Below are 19,758 nucleotides of genomic sequence, written 5' to 3'. Positions count from 1 at the left end.
TGGCGGCAGGGGAGTGTAATGTCTGTTTGAGCTTAGTAAATAAATAACGCAAGTTGGGGCCTAATTAGCCCAGCGTGTAATATGGGTTTGTTTTGCTTATTTTGCCAAGCAGACTCTGGCTGAGAGATAACTGATTATTTGTGGTTCCCTGTTTCCTCATTGTGCTGCACATAAAGAAATATAGATCAGGAAAGAGATATCAATGCCTTGGATAGTATGTATTCAGTCCTTTTTGGGAGACATTTTATTTTATTATTCTCTTGCCTGATTATACACTCTTAAAAATAAAGGATTTAAAAGGATCTGTACAGTGATGTCATAAAATAACGTATTTTTTACCTTTTCATAATCATTCAGCCAAAAATGGTTCTTCTATGGCCAGTGGTGGCCGGTGACTTATTTTTTTTCGAGGGCGCACGATGCGAAGCTCGTCACAACATGTATTTAGCTCGCCATGCTAAAATATGTATTCGGCGTGTCATGTAAACTTTTGTTTATGACGTGTCATGTCAAAATACGATATGCTCGGTTAATCTCATGTGTAATCAGAGTTTAGTGTTAAGTTAGTGTCTTGCGTGTATTTTGTGAATGTAAGCGTCTCTTTTATTAACCCTTTCGAAATGTTTGCAGCAGGTACGTATTTTGACAAGATGCATGATGACATATTTTCATGTGACACAACAAAAATATATTTTGACATGACGAGCCACACGCATGATATTCTGAACACATATTTTGAATTTGCGCCCTATGGAAGAGAAGTCTCCCGCCACTGTCTATGGTATCGGTTTTAAAACTTTTTTGTCAGCTGAACCTCCTCTATACGGAAGCCGAGAGAGGTCGTCCAGGTCGTTTTATTTTTGCTTGCTTGTTTTCTCATGATCACGACTTAATTTCTCGTGATCTCAACATAACAAAAGTTGTTTTCTCGTGATCACAACTTAATTTTCTTGTGATCTTGAGATAACAAAATTAAAGAGTTCACACTTACAAATAAGTCAGATAGAATTAATGATATGCGTATTTGGCGTGCTGTCCGAGGAGAGGGCTCTGAGCTCGGCATTTGGCCCGAGCCCGGAGCACTCCTCAACAAAGAGAGGGCTCCGGGGTCTGTATTAGGCCTGAACCCAGAACACCCCCCAAAAATTGCAAACTAATGTCGGACAGCAGCCGGAGGTTGTATTGGTAGCCCCCCAAAAAAACTTGCAGAAAGTGAAGTTGGAAAAATAAAATTTTTTTGTTGGAGGCAGAGCTCCTGCGGGAGCAGAGGAAACATCAGCGATGCAGCGGTAGAGAAATGATGTGAAATTAACCCCCCAAAAAAAGTGAAGGGTAGGAGAAGGTATTTGCAAAATCGAGCGTGACTGTTCAACCGGGAGGGCTCTCGCAGCATCCGACGAGGCTTAATGCTCACAGCATCGGACGGGTAAGCCCCGCCAGCAGTTGAACAGGACGCGCAGCGCGAGCGTGATTCGGGATCGAGTTTAGCCGTTCAACCGGGAGGGCTCTCGCAGCATCCGACGGGGCTTGATGCTCACAGCATCGGACGGGTAAGCCCCGCCAGCAGTTGAACAGGACGCGCAGCGCGAGCGTGATCCGGGATCGAGTTTAGCCGTTCAACCGGGAGGGCTCTCGCAGCATCCGACGGGGCTTAATGCTCACAGCATCGGATGGGTAAGCCCCGCCAGCAGTTGAACGGGACGCATAGCGCGAGCTTGATTTGGGATTGAGTTTAGCCGTTTGACCAGGAGGGCTCTCGCAGCATCCGACGGAGCTAATGTTCACGGCATCGGATGGGTAAGCCCTGCCAGCAGTTGAACAGTAAGCTATTATGAACGGCACTAGCGTGATTGGGGATCGAGTTAAGCTGTTCGACCGGGAGGGCCCTCGCAGCATCCAACGGGAGCTTTGGAAGAAAATGCTCACGGCATCGGACGGGTAGGCCCCGCCTGCAGTCGAAATGAGGGTGCCCACTGCATTCGGTCGGGAGGGTTCGACCAATGCTTCAAAGGGGGCTGGGAAAAGCGCCTTGCCTCCTATGAGTGGGGAACCCACGCCAACACGAATGGGAGCATCCGGCGACGTGCAAATCAGCACGAGTTGTGAGAATTAACGATTAATTGGTTAAGGTTTGTTACACGTGATGTGGAAGCGGCTGGATCTAAGCATGGGCCGGTAACCGGTTTCAAGGTATACTGACTGAGGTTTTAAAGGCTCGAGGTTTCAAAACCACTAACATTTCTGTGATACTATTTCTGAGGCATGAGGTGTGTTTATACAAAAATTATTAAATCATGTCATGTAATTGATTTGATGTTTACATTTAATATATATATATTAAAGAATATTATAATTTAAGTGCTTTATTTTAACCTGGAATACACGTGTTGCTTAAAATAAAATGTATTGTCCAGTTGAAAAGTTGTTTGTATACACAGACATTTGAAAATAACATTTTAGTGATGCTATGGCAATACCGCAACACTGAAATCGTGGTATTTTTGCTTGAGGTTATCATACTCTCAAAATCTCATACCGGCCCATGCCTAGCTGGATCTGTTGTAGATTTGAAAGTTTGATGACCAGCGGCCCAGGGTTTGAATTAGATTTTTTTGTGGAAGGCCTTTTTTGTACAACTGCGTCTATGCGGAAGGAATGGTTTGAAATAAGGGGGTCCACTGGGATGCCGGATTCAAGTAAAATGGATTGCCTGAATATTGTTGAGGATTTTGGTGGCTGCGGTAAATTTAGAAGCTGGGGGCCCTGTAGACACGAAACAGCGACCTTGATAAAACCGCCCTGAAACTTATTGAGGGAGCATTGTCGGTATACGATAGGATATACACGTGGAGAGAACCCAGAATGGTGTAAAACAGACAGACCATTCAGTTGTTTAAGGAAGGTCATCCATAACGGACCTCGTTGTGGCCTTAGCTGTTTAGGGAGATTTGATCTTCAAGCACGTAAACGACAACATAAGATAGAGGACATGCGGGATGAAAGGGTGGCCTTGCGGGATTATGCATAATACAACACAACGCATAATGTGGCCGAGTAGCGATAGCGGCTTGCATTTAGAACCATTTGAATTGTTTAAAAGTGTGGATGCGACCAGAATTATCCTGTCAATTTTATCTTTGGGTAGTGTGACTTGGAATTTTTACTGTTTAAAATGATGCCCAGAAATTCGATGGACATGGCTGGACCCCTGGTTTTATCTTGAGCGATTGGAATATCGAGCTCAGTGAAAACCCTTTGAATTGTGAGAAGGTCATATTAAGAAGTCATATTGCAGGTGAATGACGTAAGGAATTGCATAGTTGTTAAAGCGAGTCCAGAAAATTGCTTCTGGTAGCATATCAGAAATCTTAGGCTGCTTTGCTACTAAAATACATTAACAGTACCAACGTATGTAACTTTAAATGCAGAAGTGATGTCCATTTTGCCGGTTGAGCGTTGAACTGGCGTTTTTGATCAGTTTTAACTTGGTCAATGCCATGATAGTGAAGAGAATTTCTTTGATGGCGTTTAACAGAAACCATGTCACTGCGATTTAAAATACAATCTGTATGAGATGACAGTAAATGCGTGTGCATATACTATAGCGCTTAGACAGTGTTGGGGACAAGTAGCGACGCTACTAACTTAACTACATGTTTTCTGTAGTTGGACGGTAGTTTAGATACTTTTAAAACGGTTTAGCTTTAGCAGTAGTGAAAAACATCTGCCAAGTAGCAGTGACCAAATGCAACATTTGTGTTGTGGTTCCACAATAACTTTTTGCACTGAGTGCCGCAGTGTCTTTTTGTAGATCACAAATTTAGGTTGTTCATTACTGCTCTATTGTTACGTCACGCGGCTTTGCGGAGATCATCAGATAATTACGTACAGAAAGTGCAGAAGTAAAGTCGACAGTCATATTATATTGTCCGTGGTAGAAGTGAGGCATGACGGCAGAATCTAAAGATGTAAAGATGAATTGCCCATGGTCATATTTGTTCAGGTTCATGTCTTTTTAAGAAACACAGTAAAGCAAACACGTTCGTAAGTTAATTGTGCAAACCAAAACATTTGTCTGTCTGCGTCAAAAACTTCAGGTAGCCTACATGCGAGTGAGTAATCACTGTTTAAATTAATCCTCCTGTTTAATACATGTTAACGTTACATGTTTTAATAAACGCTGTTGAATAAAACTGTCTATAGCAATACGATTGTCTATACATTTTAAGTTAAATGTAGACTTACATTTTGCCCATCGGTAATCTCTTCAATTCAAGGATAAACAGCACGGCAGCTTACTGTTGTCGAACATGTACTATTCGGAGTGCCCATGCTTATTTTAGCTTGTCGGATGCGTTCGAAGGAAACTGTTCTGGATACAGTCTACCGGTGGCTTGGTAACCGTTGTATCAGTATGCGTGCTGTCAGGAACGTGCATACTCATTAACAACACGGTCTCAGTTCAGTGTAATGTTGAAGTAACTGGGAGCTGTAATGAAAGGTCTGTATGGTAAATAGATTATGCAGTGGAATATTGTCTTATTTTGAGTCAGAGTGACTGTTAAGCACACCTGAAATCGAGTAACGTTAGATCATGCTGTTTGGAGACGCCATTGTTTTAAAAATGATTCAGTCCAATTTGGAGGAATGCTTCGACCTGTTCGCTTTAAACAAATCGTTCTCTTGAACTTAATCTTTTAAGCAGGCATCATTTATTGTCACGAAAGGCTTGTTGTCTTTCAGCGTCACTGGGTTTAAACGCTGCTCAAGACTGGGCAATAAATACAGATGCTTTTTCGAAGCTTCAAATCAGTTACAGTAAATTAATTGTTTTGACAAAAAGATTCATCATTTCGACAAACTCGAAACACCTAAATATGGCGCCACCTGCTGGTGAAAACGTTGTAAAAGTGACGAGATTTTAGTCCATACCTTTACACGTCATACACATCATTGCAAATATTTTCTAAAAATATGTTTAAGAAAAGATGTATTTAACTTAAACAAATATGCAAATAACTTTACTTGGTGGCTTAAAAAGATCATTAAAACGAACTCCCCTTTAATTATGCACATGTTGGTCATTAAATCTGTCTATAAAGCTGTCATGCGAAGCCGGGAGCGCACCGGGCTACCGCCACTTGACCGAGCCCGAGACTGCTTGAGGGAGGTGGCCTGAGCTCGATTGCAATAGAACTGTGGCACAGTCTGAGCGAATACAAGTATCTCGGAACCGAGCGCGCAATCCGTCCGGGAAGCAAAGCGAGCTGCGCATGCGCCTTGGTCGATGACATTGATCATAAGTTTTCACAACGCATGATCACCATGCCAACTGAGAAACTCTGCATTCAAAAACAGATGCGCAGCCGTCGCTCCCCCGGCCTGCATGAGAACAAAAAACTTATTATACGAGCCCAATGGTGATGACGCGAGACTGCTCAAGTGAACCGGGGTTTGAATTACTCGAGTGATGGTAAAACCAGACCGATGCTGCGGGGGGCGCCGGTATTCAAATACGATCGCAGTCAGGATCGGACCGCAGCAAGCGAGCCTAGTACCCCAAGAAAAAAGCAGGTAGCGGAGGCAGCCTCACGCTTGTGGGGATAGGGCTGAAGAAGGGAGGTGAGGAAGAAAATAAGGCGTCCGGGCCTGTGACGGTAGCGGAGGCAGCCTCGCGCTACAGTCGGGCCACGGACAGAGGAGAGAATTAGATACAGATAGAGAAGCTTGTGCTGGCTGAGTCTGTGCCACTGATGGAGGCATGCTCACGCAGAGTAAAGGAAAGCTGTGGTGAGGGGTTCAGTGGAAATTTAAAGTTAATTCCCCTTTTTTCCTTGTCATGGATTCAGCCGCTGTCAGGCCCTCCGGCCATGCTAAGAACTATCGAAGAACGTAGGTGAGTTGGCTGCATGTTTATATATGCTTCCACTGATGCCGATCAGGTGGACGCCTGATTGCTGATTGTTGACAGCTGGTCGTAATTACTAGATCGATTGGCAGATTATTTGAACGTGCTCCTCTCTAACTTTGTTAATAAAACATCATGTTGTTTTTCTCGTTATCCTGACGTGATAATCCAAATGACATAATGTAATTTCCTGTCTATAATATTTAATTTATTTTGAAGTGGTCTGCTGATGCATATGAGTTGGGGTCTTCGCCGTGACCACGCATGTAGCTAATTGCCAATAGAATAAATAAAGTTGGATATTTGATAATCATGAATTTAGGGGCCATCTATAAAGTAATAATGTACACAATTCTATCTTCAATATTATTTAACAGTTTATTTGAATAAATATCAAAAATCTGAAGAATTTAATGAAATGTTCTTCATTAACTCACAAACCCCCTGCCAATCAAAAGTGGTTTGTGAACTGCAATTTGGGAAACCCTGTTCTATGACCTTGTGAAGCACCTTTAATTATAAGAGTGTAAATGTTATTGTAAACTAATGGTAGACTACTATACAAGTGTCCAGTGAACTTATCAAGCTAGCATAACAATTCCATAACAACAATTTGAAAAGCATACTTTAGTTAACTGCCATCATTACTGTATATGACTTACTGTTTATACTTTGATTATGTAACATTAAGACGATTTCTTAAGTTTTATCATTTCGTAATTTTGTGCAATATTTTTTCCTTAAAACACACATGAAAGAAAAAGTGATTACTGTCATCATATGAATAATCATTACATAAACCCTCAACACAAAAACACTGAAGCATCTTAAAATACACAGAGCTCGGCTTTGGTACATGACACAAAACAAACAATCAACTAACTGACAGCAGAGGAACAACAGCAGTGTAAATATACCTGAGAGACTCTCTTACCCAATTTACCCAACTTCATATTCACTGGACTAGGAAGCTTTAGTACATAATATTTCACTTCTCAGGGGCGGTTTCCCGGACAGGGCTTATCCTAGTCCCAGACTAAAATACATGTTTGAGCTGCTTTAATTTAAAAACACCTTGTCCTGTTCAATTTTAACATATATCAGTGACATTGTTTTGTCTCAAGATGCACACCTATAGTGATTTTTTTGTGAGGCATGTTTGTAAAAACTTCTTAAATTACCTAATATAAATAAAGCTCAAAGTTTACTGCCAGGCAATGTATTTTCTTTACCAGAATTCGCCTTTCAAAGTCTACAGCAAACGGCCAGTTTGGACTACAGCTCTCTACTTCCTGCTTTACCCACTGCGCAAAGTGACGTCGGAATAACGTCTTTTTCATGTAATTTTTGGACGTCCAAATCCGGTCCATAAAAGGGGTTGTTTTGTAACGCCAGGCGACGTCTTTTTTTTTTGACGTCTTCTGCACGTCTAAATGTTTACATCTGTAGGACCTCCGTGTAAGGAAAAGAAACATAAAAAAAGGGAAAAGCATTGTCTCCACACTTCACCCATCCGTTGCAAAACCGAAACACTACAGTCACCGCCTGCCGGCGGTGGGATTTGAACTACCGATCTCTGGGTTACAAGCAAGTCTCACTAACCACTCGGCCACACGGCCATATCTTAACGTTGTCTATAAGGCAAATTTATTGCATTCATAGCAAACTCTATGAGAATAGGTGAGAATATTTTCATGTTAAACTATGGTCATATACTTTTAAAATAACGAACTAGACATTTAATTACAGATTTTTAATTGTACATTTAGATGAATTTGTATATAATTCAAGAAAGCAGAAAAAACAGTACTGTATAAATAATATAGACTATTCGTAAGTATTAATCATGTTGGTACAATAATGCTGATATTTGTAATATAGGCCTAATCATGTAATATAGACATAGGTATGTCATAGACGTCCAAATGACGTCCAAAGAATCACCCAGTTCAAACGTCAAATGTTGCCCGTAAATATGACGTCCAAATGACGTCCAAAAAATTACCCAGTTCAAACGTCAAATGTTGCCCGTAAATATGACGTCTAAGTAGGGTCATGGTTGGACGTCCAAATAGTGGACCTAGTTTGGACGTCGAATACATGTCCAGAATTGGTCATGGACCGACAGACCCAATATAGACATGATCTGCACGTCTATCCGACGTCCTGTGTTTAGTGGGTAGTGTTTTCATCAATACATTACAAACTTTGTTCAATGATTCAATGTGTCTGTCGTATTCTCTCTACTACTGCAGTACTTTTACAGATATGTATTTGCTCTGCATGTACCATAATGAAATCTGTATCACCAATTTTGTTCTACAATATTTAATGATTGTACAAACAATGACTTAGTGAAACTATCAGTTACTTGTGTGTGATCTATAGTTATGTTTCAATGGTTTTTCACAGTAAATTTGTGTTTTGAAACAATGATTGTGCAAGTGCAAAATGTCTTTAAAGATGTGAATGCACAATGCAATGTTTTGAACACTAGACAGCCTGTGTTACAAGTGATAACCGTTTTGAGTTTTGTATCTAAAATTGTAAAAATTACATCAATGTTCTGAAAATAGTAGCAAAGTGATTGTAAAAAACTGTAATACAGGGTTGTTGTAAATTGCTTGCACTATTTAGGGATTTTTTTTGTACTTCTTTAAGTGAACTTTTTATCGTTGATTCTTCTTTTTAAATTGCAATTTCTTTGTGTACTCTTTTTGTAATTGTATTTGTTTGCTGCCCTGTTACCCTTGTTTTCATTGCGCCTAGGTACAAATCTTGAAACGAGCAAACAATGCAATTTGCTGGGTGAAATAAAAAACTTTTTATTTACAACTTTTTTGTATCAACTTAAAAACAAACAAAACATGTGATATAACAGGAGAATCTTTAACGAGATGCAATGCTTGTTTTTTTGAAAGCTGTACAACTGTTACTAAAAACTAAAACTCTGGAATACATGGTATGTCCGACTTAGTCAGGAAGCATTATTTGCCCTCATTAATGATTGTTAAAAAGAAACAAGGAGTAAATTATAAGAAAGTATTTTTAGACATAAATCAGTACTTATAGGTTTGTATGGGCCAAATGGCCATTTCTTCTTTTCATCTTTCATCTTAACCTTCTTTCTTTCTTTCTTTGATTATGATAAATTGGACACAAGGATTACTTATGGGTAATCTTTTATCAGCAGTGTGCTGGAGGATTACAGCAAGTTCAACATTCAGCAGCGCTGGTTACTGCTCTTATTTAGCTTCAGAGTCCAACAGCAAAGACTGTAATCCGCTTTTGCAAGCTTTAAATTGTGGATCTATGTTCTTTTGGCAGCCATATTAAATAATAGCACACTCTCCTGTCATGAAAATCGCAGTCTGGTCTGGATTTTTGCAGCCGGATTTGAAAATCCTCCACTCATTGGCTTGCTGTCATGTCTACGCCGACTGCTCATGTTACCGTGAAGGAATTAATTTCAGCTCAGATGCGCGTCAGAACCGCCTGCGTGCTGCTTTCTATCAACATACTGTACAACTAATTGCAAAGTAAAACAAAAGATCCTTCAAGGAGAATCGCGTAACTTTGGCGGTTATGTCGATGAAAGAGAAACGATAGCTGTCAGATAGCATTCGGCTCGCCGTGATGGATCTTCGGCACAGATAAAGCGAAATTAAAAATACAACTACCCACAACAAGAATGCGGTAAACATCAATCATAACAAGAGCAACATCTGGAGTTGGCAGGGCTCTGTATAGTTCTACATGTCCCATTAATCCCTTCAAATTCCAACAAATTCAGGGCATTTGGAAGAATAATGAAGTTTCATGAGCATTTATTTTACAGCATATTTGTATAGCTATAAGGGGAAGTTGTGGACAGCGAAGGATTAGATCGGTATAAAGCAGGAGGCAAAGACTTTTTACCTATACTGTACAAAACAAACAGATGGATTTTTACTGCAGAACGTGTGTGTGTGTGTGTGTGTTGTCTATAATTATTTGATTAGAGCCTTAAACCCTATAATTATTATTAAAAGGGATGACAAGGAAACACAGATTATCTAATTGAGCATGATGAGTATCCTCAGACTAAATGAGGTATGACTAAATGTCTCCTTGGATATATAAAAGCGGCATTTGTCGTGGCTTGCAGACGATAAAAACCATGACATCGTGCTGTACATTTAAGAGACAACAGGGCATTGGTGCTGCGTGCCAGTTACATAAACACAGTAATCTAAAAGGCGTCTGTCAAAGAAAATCCATGACGCTTTGACATACTGTGACTAAAATCAAAGTTTTAAACAAGGTGAGTGCTTCAGCTCATCCTCTTCATCAGTATACATAAAGGCTGAGTTTTGATTTTAGAGATCCAATGCAAATGCCAACCCATTTGAAAGTCATCGAAAGGTTTTTAAGATATAAAGAACTAACAAAGATGCCACTTGATACAAATCAAATGAAAAGTGTAAGCACCAACAGGAGATAAAAATCAACATACTTTAGCTTTGATAAAGCAAAATGAAAGAAGAAAATAGTTGCTTTGCTATTTGGAAAGCCTAAAGGTACTCTTTACAACACGTCTCGTGGATCATACAGTAGATGTTTGACATCACCTGGGGTCGCACTGTAAAAAATCAGCATGAAGTTACATTTTTAAGTTTTGATAAATTGGCATAACTTATAAAACAAGTTGAAATTATTTAACTAAATTTGTTAAGTTAAATGTAGCATGAAACGTATGTTGATTTGATCATTTTTTTACAGTGTACAATCAAGCTGCATACAATCACAGCAGGATCCATCAATGTTTCAAATCAACTTGGTTTGTACACGACAGGACAGATAGACGGTGATTATTTGACATCGAAGGAGCGAGACAGCAAGACACCTGGATTCAGATGGTAAAAGTGGTCAGGAGGAAGAGGTTTAAAGTAGGTCACACATTTCTCCCTGTTTGTGCTGGAAAATCTAACCAAATCAGCATGCAACGTCCCCTCTACCCTTAAAAGCGAAGTATGACGTGGGCTTTAAAAATTGATGAAAATACAGTGTTCTCTGAATGCCAATTTAATCTCCTGAGGTATGTCCTCAGAGAGCCTCAAAACAATGAAATGTGCAAAATGGTTGTGGATAAAACCGATTTGTACTAAATTATAACAATCAGGGCCGGGTTTCCCAAAAGCATCGTAAGGCTAAGTAGATCTTAAAAACGATCGTACGAATCATCTTAGAATTACGGGCCGTTTCCCAAAAGCTTCGTAACTTAAGTAGCACTTGAAAATCATCGTAGATCTATGAGTGATCTGGAGTAATCGTGAATTCATAAGACAACAAAGTTACAAGGTCACTTGCAGGACAACCAGCAAATTGCACTTCTGCAATGACGATAATGTTATGTTTTAAATGTATATTTATTTATTGGTTTCTTCTTTGTTTATTTGTTTAAATTACTTTAATATAATATATAAAAAATTCAGAGAAATCTAATTTTAATCACTAAACATGAATTAATAAAGAAGGAAAACGTATTTAGTACAATTTTGGTAAAAGTTGGTACTAGCAAATTGATAAATGGTTGCTGCTATAATTCATCTACAGTAAAAAAAACAATTTTTTGAAGGGAAATGGCATCTGATTAAAGAAACCAAATAAATATTTACGGTACAATACAATAATCCATAATAATAAATAAACATAGATAATAAAAACAAATAATAATAATAATCTAAACTATAATATAAAATGCAGAAGGCATTTCGGAGTGGGACGAGTCCTAACTAAATACGAAAAAGAATATTTCATTATGCACAAATTATTAAAACATTTAAAAAGTCATTGAACAATAATAAAAAATACTATATATTTTTTTTAGTGCACATGAGCTGACGATTATTAGCTTAAACAAGCTTATGCTACAAATTCGAGTCATTCTATTGGTGACTGTTTGTAGTCTAACATAGTTTCAACCGCCTTGTCTTTCAATAACAGGCTCTGTGCAAATCTTGCATCACATTGTGAGAGCTTTACAAAACAATCCACTCAAAAATATACTTCTCAAACTGTGAAGGTCAGATTGAAATGATCAGGATATGTTTAAAGGGAAAAAATCAGCAGCTTGTTTTTAACCTACGGGGATTTTTGGAGGAGGATATGCAGGCTGACATGTACTGCACATGACCATGAAAAGCAGCTCTTTTGGTACTACTGTAGCTACTGGATTCTGATGTCAGAAATCCATTTTTGCAGCTCTGTCTGGGCCGAGATGGACATTTTTCTGGTTCAATGAAGGTATATACTGTAATGCAATAAACGCTCAAAAAAAAAACCTAAGGCAATTTTTTATTTTATGACCTCTTTAGGAAACAAGCACAGGTTAAAACGTCTCCATTTAAAGCACAACAAAGCAGTTTTGCTTGTTTAAACGTGTTTGTTTATTTCCAAGTTTTTGGATCCACGTTCTGAAATGACTAGTCCATACCGGTGTGACATACTAGTTTATCGATGTGCCAGGCTCACAGAGAGACTGAGTTTGAGCTGTAATTGAGAGCCAGAGCCCTGTTGTGTTTGTCATGCCAATCACAGCCATCTGCTGGGAGCTGGCTGGGAGGGACACCCATTACTGCAGACACTTGTGCAAATCACAAAGTGCTCTGCAATCCAGCTGAGCACCGCCGGAGAATGAACAGAGCATGGCAACCGTTTAGCCTGCTAGTGCATCACAAAATCACAATAATAAAAACACAGGTGTCGTAGATCATTTTCCAGATGCCCGTACTGACAGGTTCCAAAGCACGCGGCGGCTCTCTCGAAAACCTCATTTTCAAAATCTATTTCACAAGAATGTGAATTAGGATGTTTATTTTTCTTCTTTGAGCATATCAAAATGTGCCTTGAATGCGCATCAAGGCCTGTGTCCGAAATAACACGGTGTAATACGAAATAATCCCGTAAATCCCTATATAGCGCACTATTGGAGGGGACAGCCGGTAGTGGTGTTCAAAATCATAGTGGACATTATCAAGTGCACTCATTCAATCCCACAATGCACCGAATTGTACAACCACTGTAAGGCTTGGGTTGGATGAATTCCTGCACTTCGACAAAAGATGCTGCGTGCAACCCTTACAGTGCACTCAGTGTCCGAATTTACTTATTTCATTCACTCCTTCAAGTGGACTATACACTTTAAAAATGCTGGGTTATTTTCAACCCAGAGTTGGTTAAATTAACCATATATATATATATATATATATATATATATATATATATATATATATATATATATATATATATATATATATATATATATATATATATATATATATATATATATATATATATATATATATATATATATATATATATATATATATATATATATTAATGTATGTATGTATGTATGTATGTATGTGTATATATATATTTTAGCAATATGTTACCACCTTAACCCTACCCAAAACCCTACCCTAAACCCAAGCTCTTTTTATACAAAATGTTTGAATACGTAATGTATTCTTTTTATATAATGCAACGTAATGGACAGATATGTTTAGAAACATTTAAGTAACAATATAGTATTTAAAAGATATTTTAAGGCACCACAGTCCAACGCAAAACAGTTTATTAAAATCATTTAAGTTACATACTGTTACAAACAGCATAAGACAGACACGTATAATAACAACAACTTATATTTTTTTGCGAATATTAAAATCAGTACCAAAAGTAGTTAAAGTAAAGAGAAATATTTAAGTTACTAATCCAAGAGAACGTTGATCCGGCTCCCCTCTGTCACGGCACGCTTTTTTAATTTCAAACGTACACTAATGGAAACGGAAATGACGCAAATATGTCACGTGGCACACAAAGTGCCAATGAGCTTTTGATTTCACTGCCGTAAAGCAATGTGTCGTAAAGCTTTTTGAGGCACAATATTTGAATTAAAATTTATATTATAACTGACTTTATGGTTGCTGATGAGAACTTGGATCAAGATCGCTGGATTAAAGGTGAATTTGGATCTGTTCCTTGCAATCGTATGAATTTTAAAGATGTGAATTACAGCAAATGAATAAAAGTAACATCTTTTGTGAACTTATGTTGTATTTTGTTATAATTATTGCTTAGTAGTAATAATAACGTATTGCATAGACAGCATAGGAGAAAATGCGTTTTTTTGTGTGTCATGGCAAACAAACTAAATATTAAAAAATAGTTAAATAACTACAGCAATGTTATACATTTTAAAGTTTTAAAATGTTCAATATTGTGAAATATTGTGAAAATTTCATTAGGTAAATGGGTAAACTGTCCTAACTAAATAAGTCAGAAAATATGACTGAAAACATGTCATTAATATGAGAAAGAAACGCCAATGCCTGTGATTTTTATATTTATGAATAGGAATGACTTGCGTACAAATTTGTACATTTGTAAAGCTGTAAATAATTTACGTATTTGTCCTGTAAAAATGTCGATATTATACGTTTCAGTGTGTTTTAAACGTAAGTAAATGTACGTATGGTACAACCACACTGAAACGTAAAAATACACACGTATTCTCATGAGATCATGTTGAAATGTACGGTATGTGGAAAATAATGTGTTTTTTAACCATAAACCACGCAAAAACACATTCTATTATACCAAATACACAAAATAATGTTGTTTTTTAGCAATGAAATAGGTGCACTTTAAAACAACCTAGCATTTTGGGTTTAAAAAACAATAGGTTAAAGGGATAGTTCACCCAAAAATGAAATAATCATCAAAAATTTCTCATCCTCATGTTGACCTGTATGAATTTATTTTTTTCTGATAAACACAAAAGAAGATATTTTGATAAATGATGGTAAGTACACAGCAAAATCACCAGTGTTAAATTTTCAGGGATGGTGTTAAATACACAGTGTTGATGCTGTTTTAACACTATCTGGTAATAAAATAACACTGCCATTGCTAGGCCAGTGTTATATCAACGACAGTGTCAGTGTAAAACAAGGGTGTTACCAGATTTCACACTGAGCGGTGTAAATCAAGCCACGCCTCCAGTAAACATTTCCTGTCAGGGATTTTTCCGCCATTTTCTTTCAAAGGAGGACTGAAGAGAGCAGGTAAATCTCATTATATTCACATGGTTTAGATAAATTAAACTGTTATTTCTCTGTCTGACTCTACGCAGCCATATGCCAAAAAACCTAAATAAGATATTTTTCCCATTTTATTTCCCCTTTGTTCGTTATTTGGTTCAGTTTAATCAGAGCTACCTTGTGTTACGTTGTTCCCTTGTTAGTTTGGTATAAAGTTAAACTGCTAGCAAAAAGTTTGAACCAAGAAGGATAATATTAACAGGAGATATGAATGAATGTAAGAATTTAACCATGATAAAACTCGACATGCACTACAAATTGAAGGTATGAATAAATGAATAAATGGAAGCTCGTTTATTCACCATATGATGCTCATTATGAGGTAATCATATAGGCTAGATACCGTGAGTTAACGAGGTCGTTTACATGCACGTGAGTGCACGGATATCGGTTAATTATTCAAATTACTGAAAAACACGGAGAAAACCGCATCGTCATGTGTTTTTTTAGATGTATGCAAACAGGGTAAATATCGCCAAACCAACAATTCATTTTACCTCAGAATATGCACAGATTGGATGCATTGTGTGTTGTAAGCTTTTCGTGGCACTAGATGTCAGACAGATGCAAATAGCAAATACATACGAAAGTGTAAAACGTGTATGGCGAACATTTGTTTTTTTGTCATTATAGATGCTAGTTTGGTGAAAGTACACACTGAGTGCTTCAAATCATTCAGAAGAGATGCTGTTTTTAGGGCAGAAGACCTGACATGGATGACTTCCAATGAGAAACGACTGCTAATACTTATATAAATTCATTACAGAAGGTAAGTTTCATTTATACATATAAATCATTTTATTTGACATAACTGAACAGTTAACCAAGCTTTTTAGTATATGTAGTTTTGTACATATTATGGTTATTAATCAGGCAAGAAAGTGACATGACCTGCTGCCAACTTTAATAAAAATATATTATCTTCTCATACATCGTTTTGCTATTGATATCATATTAAATAGCAATCAAATTGATTACTATTTTGAAAATGTATAATTGAAGATTCATATTGTCTTGAGTGCTGTTTTTAATATAAAAAGAATGTTGAGTTTTCAGAGTCTTTATTGTCATTTTTTTGTGATAGGACCCTACCAGACTATATTTGAATACGGCATACCCATGAATTCTGGAACTGTTATTCCTTAAACCAGTTTGGAGGATAAGAGCTTACCAACTATGTGAGTACACACAGTACTTTAGTACTGTACACTGTCTCTAACATGATTATACTGAGATGATTTTGATTCAAATAACGGTTAAAACTGCACCCTTTTTGGTATTTTCTTGACTCTTTTTGTCTTTGAAAATCTGCAGAAATATGCTGAGGTGATGAAATGCAAAATAGCCAACATACAACAATTAAAGGATAATTGCAGACTACGTCCTGATGAAGATATGGATGACCCTCTGTCTGGTCAACAGGAGTTTAAATATGGTAAGTGTAAATGGGTTTGCTACTTTTACGGTTTTAAAGTTTAACTGTGTACTCATGGTGTTTAAATTCTGTTTTGCTAGGACGGGACAGTTATGTGGCAGCTCTTCCCTGGCTCATTCACCTCTTGCCTTCATTTGTGAAAGGAGGAAAGACTGGAGAGGGTCAATGTGCAACTGAAGCTACTGATTGTGCTGTGTAAGTTTTTTGGTATTTTGTTCTAGTTATTTATTCAGCAGTTAGTTTGCTTGCATTGTTCACCCCAGGTAAATGCATAAAAGTTCATAAATACACATCAAATACATTCATCAAATACACTCTTTTAAAACACTTAGGTGATGAGCATCAATCCATGCTTTGAGGGGGATGAATCAGCACAGCCCTGCCTGCTCTGCGTTGGGAACAAAAGTTGCATCCAGAATTTTTGCATCATTCTGGACCAAAAAGCCATTCCCTCCATGATGAAGACCACTGATGCAGCCTTCCACTACATCATGAGTAAAACAACTACAGAACTAAATACCAGGTTGGAACGTGTTTAAGAAAAATGAAACGTCTTTTGAATTGAAATGTCTGTTTTGTTATGGAAAAATCTTTAGTATCTGCTTGCCGATAAGGTAATTGCATGTATTTTAATGTTCAAGTTTTGAGTAGGGTGGCTAATTTTTTTAACTCTTATTTGATTTATTAAAGACCTTTATAATAAGTGGTTTTCATGTCACTGCGCTGTGGTATAAGATAACTTTCATTATTCCATATTGTATTCTGTGTCTAATTGTAGCTGAGGTATTTAAATAAGCAGTGTTAAATGCAAAGTGTTGTGTGTATCAATGTAAATATTAAATGTGATTTACTTTAATAAAAAGAGGTTTTGCAATATTTCTTGTCATTTTTCTTTTATAGAAACAACCCATTAGCAACAAAAGTGGCTATTACTCAGTATTTTAACACTTAACATTGCTGAATTCACATTACACTGGTGTTGACCTTAAATTATGAGTGTTAATTTTTAACACTGTATTTCTGTGCCAACACCAGTGTAGTGTAGAAACAACAATGAATAGTGTTGAACAAAGTGTAAAATTTAACAATATTGAGTGTTAAATTAACATATAATGGGTGTTGTTAAATTAACACTACACTTTTGACTAAATTAACACAGTGTAGTGTGGACACATATACACACTTTGTCGGTGTTAAATTTGACACCGTGGGTGTTATTTTAACACCAGTGATTTTGCTGTGTACACAGTAGATGGTACACACTGACTTCAACAGTACAAAAACAAATATGTAAAAAAAATCAATGGGTACCATCAACTGTGTCAACTTACCAGCATTTTCTTCATCATTTATCACAATACTTCCATAATATTTGTTTTCCTACTATGGAAGTCAATGGTTACAATCAACTGTATGCTTACCATCATTTATCAAAATATCTTCTTTTGTAGGTAATGATGACAGAATTTTTGGTGGGAACTATCCCTTTAAATTACAACCCAATGGGTTATATTCGACCTCTTCTGACCCAACGCTGGGTTAAAAATAAACCAGCATTTTTAAGAGAGTGTATTAGTGAAGTAATGAAGAGAATGGTAAATGAGGGTATGGGGGATAATTTCGGACACACCAAAGCTTGGCTATAGTTAGCATAGGCCATTTAGACTCTCTAGTAAATGATGCAGTGTAATTACACCAAGTGCAGCAGCTATGTATTCTGATGGAGTTTAATTTTGTGCAAACAATTACCGTATAAATCACAGATATTTCATTATAAAAATAATATATACATTATTTTTTTCCTGTCTGTTGCTTTTGATGTCACATCTCGGGATAAATAATGGAACTGTGTGGAGAACAGAGCGTCCTGACATAAAGCATTATGCTAGCAGCGCAAAAGGTCCTAGGGTTGAACCCAAGGAACACACATACTGATAAAAAAATTGTATGCACTGTTTTATAAAAGCGTCTGCCAAACGCATACATGGAAAACTGACTGATTTGAATTCATTTTCCAGGTATTAAAGTCTCTTGGTGAGTACAGCCTAGACACTGCTATCTGTGTCTTATCAAACTCCATCTCATTACTCCTCACATCATTAGCCGAGTTCTCACACCGAAACAATCAGCCGTATGTCAACCCGACCTAAAGTGCGAGCGGCGCACCTCTCTCGGTTTAATGACAAATCTCCATCACAAAACTTCTAAACCTCGGCAGAACAGGTCGGCTGAACACCTACGCCGACACTTTGTCCTCCCGATCGAAGCACCACCGTTGCGTCGTAAACGAGATGTGACGAGTCCTGGTGAGAGAGGTGTCTGCACAATCTGTCTTACCATATTGTTTTGCTCACGCTGTACTGATGAAGTTTTGACAGAGCACAAACTCGCCTGGAAATGCAACTCCAGCGAAACTCATCAAATTACGGACACAGGTGAACAGTTTTAGAGGTGAGGAGTAATTCTATTTTCATCTCAGAAAAGCTGATAATGAAATCCTACAGATGTCAAGGGTTTCCTCTACAGCACACAATAATTACTTGAGGAAACTGCAAGCCTCACAGTATTCTCAAGGTGTTTTTTTGCCTTTTCTGTTTTTTTTTATAGCAAATCCCTGAGGCTTTTCTATCCTTCTATCTGGTTCCTGTTAGGGGCAGGGAGCATTGCAGGGGTACTGTAATAAAAAATACAAATGAGATTTTTGGTAGCTCAGTTATTTCTTCTACAAAGCAATACGATTAAATAGAGAACAAATTGAGATTATTGCTTAAATCTCCAGCTTCTCACATTTTTATCCGGAGGACAGATTTCCTTCAGAGTTTCAGAAGAGATCAAACTGGGCTCCAGATACAGCAAGCCTGCAGTGAAAAAATTTCATATTTTCTTTACTTTTTATTCATTTAACTACAGGCTACATATTATTTCACTTTTATGCTTCTAATGTGCATAACTATAATCTAAACCTATATTTACAGGCTAACCTTCACTATATTGGCTAGGCAAGTGGATGACAACTAGGGGTGTGCAGCGGAGTCAGTATTTGTATATGTATTTGTATCTGTAACAGTCTCAAAATTATTTGTATCTGTATTTGTATTCGGATGGAACCGGAAGTGGGCGGGTCTTAAACCGGAAGTTTGTCATATTACATTAAAATGGCATTTTAAATGCATTTTTGCTTTTTATTATAATTATAACTTAAATAACTGTAAATATTTATTAAAAATAATAATACAAAATTTTAATCAAAAAGACAAATAACTTGATTC

The 19,758-nt window shown here is 37.4% G+C and overlaps 1 protein-coding gene and 1 long non-coding RNA gene across 2 annotated transcripts in view; one reads left to right on the top strand and one right to left on the bottom strand.

The window, feature by feature from the left end:
• hs3st4 (heparan sulfate (glucosamine) 3-O-sulfotransferase 4) overlaps positions 1-19,758 on the bottom strand; it is a 136,381-nt gene that overhangs the window by 53,331 nt on the left and 63,292 nt on the right. The window lies entirely within an intron of this gene.
• On the top strand, positions 15,374-17,430 carry LOC141351022 (uncharacterized). The gene is made up of 5 exons (XR_012359165.1): positions 15,374-15,823; positions 16,139-16,232; positions 16,369-16,489; positions 16,570-16,684; positions 16,822-17,430. It is a non-coding gene; the product is annotated as an uncharacterized lncRNA (long non-coding RNA).

Source organism: Misgurnus anguillicaudatus, chromosome 19 (genome assembly GCF_027580225.2).
Source record: "Misgurnus anguillicaudatus chromosome 19, ASM2758022v2, whole genome shotgun sequence".
Taxonomy (NCBI): domain Eukaryota; kingdom Metazoa; phylum Chordata; class Actinopteri; order Cypriniformes; family Cobitidae; genus Misgurnus; species Misgurnus anguillicaudatus.
The sequence above is the reverse complement of the archived record's forward strand: the minus strand, read 5'-3'. Positions and strand labels throughout refer to the sequence as shown.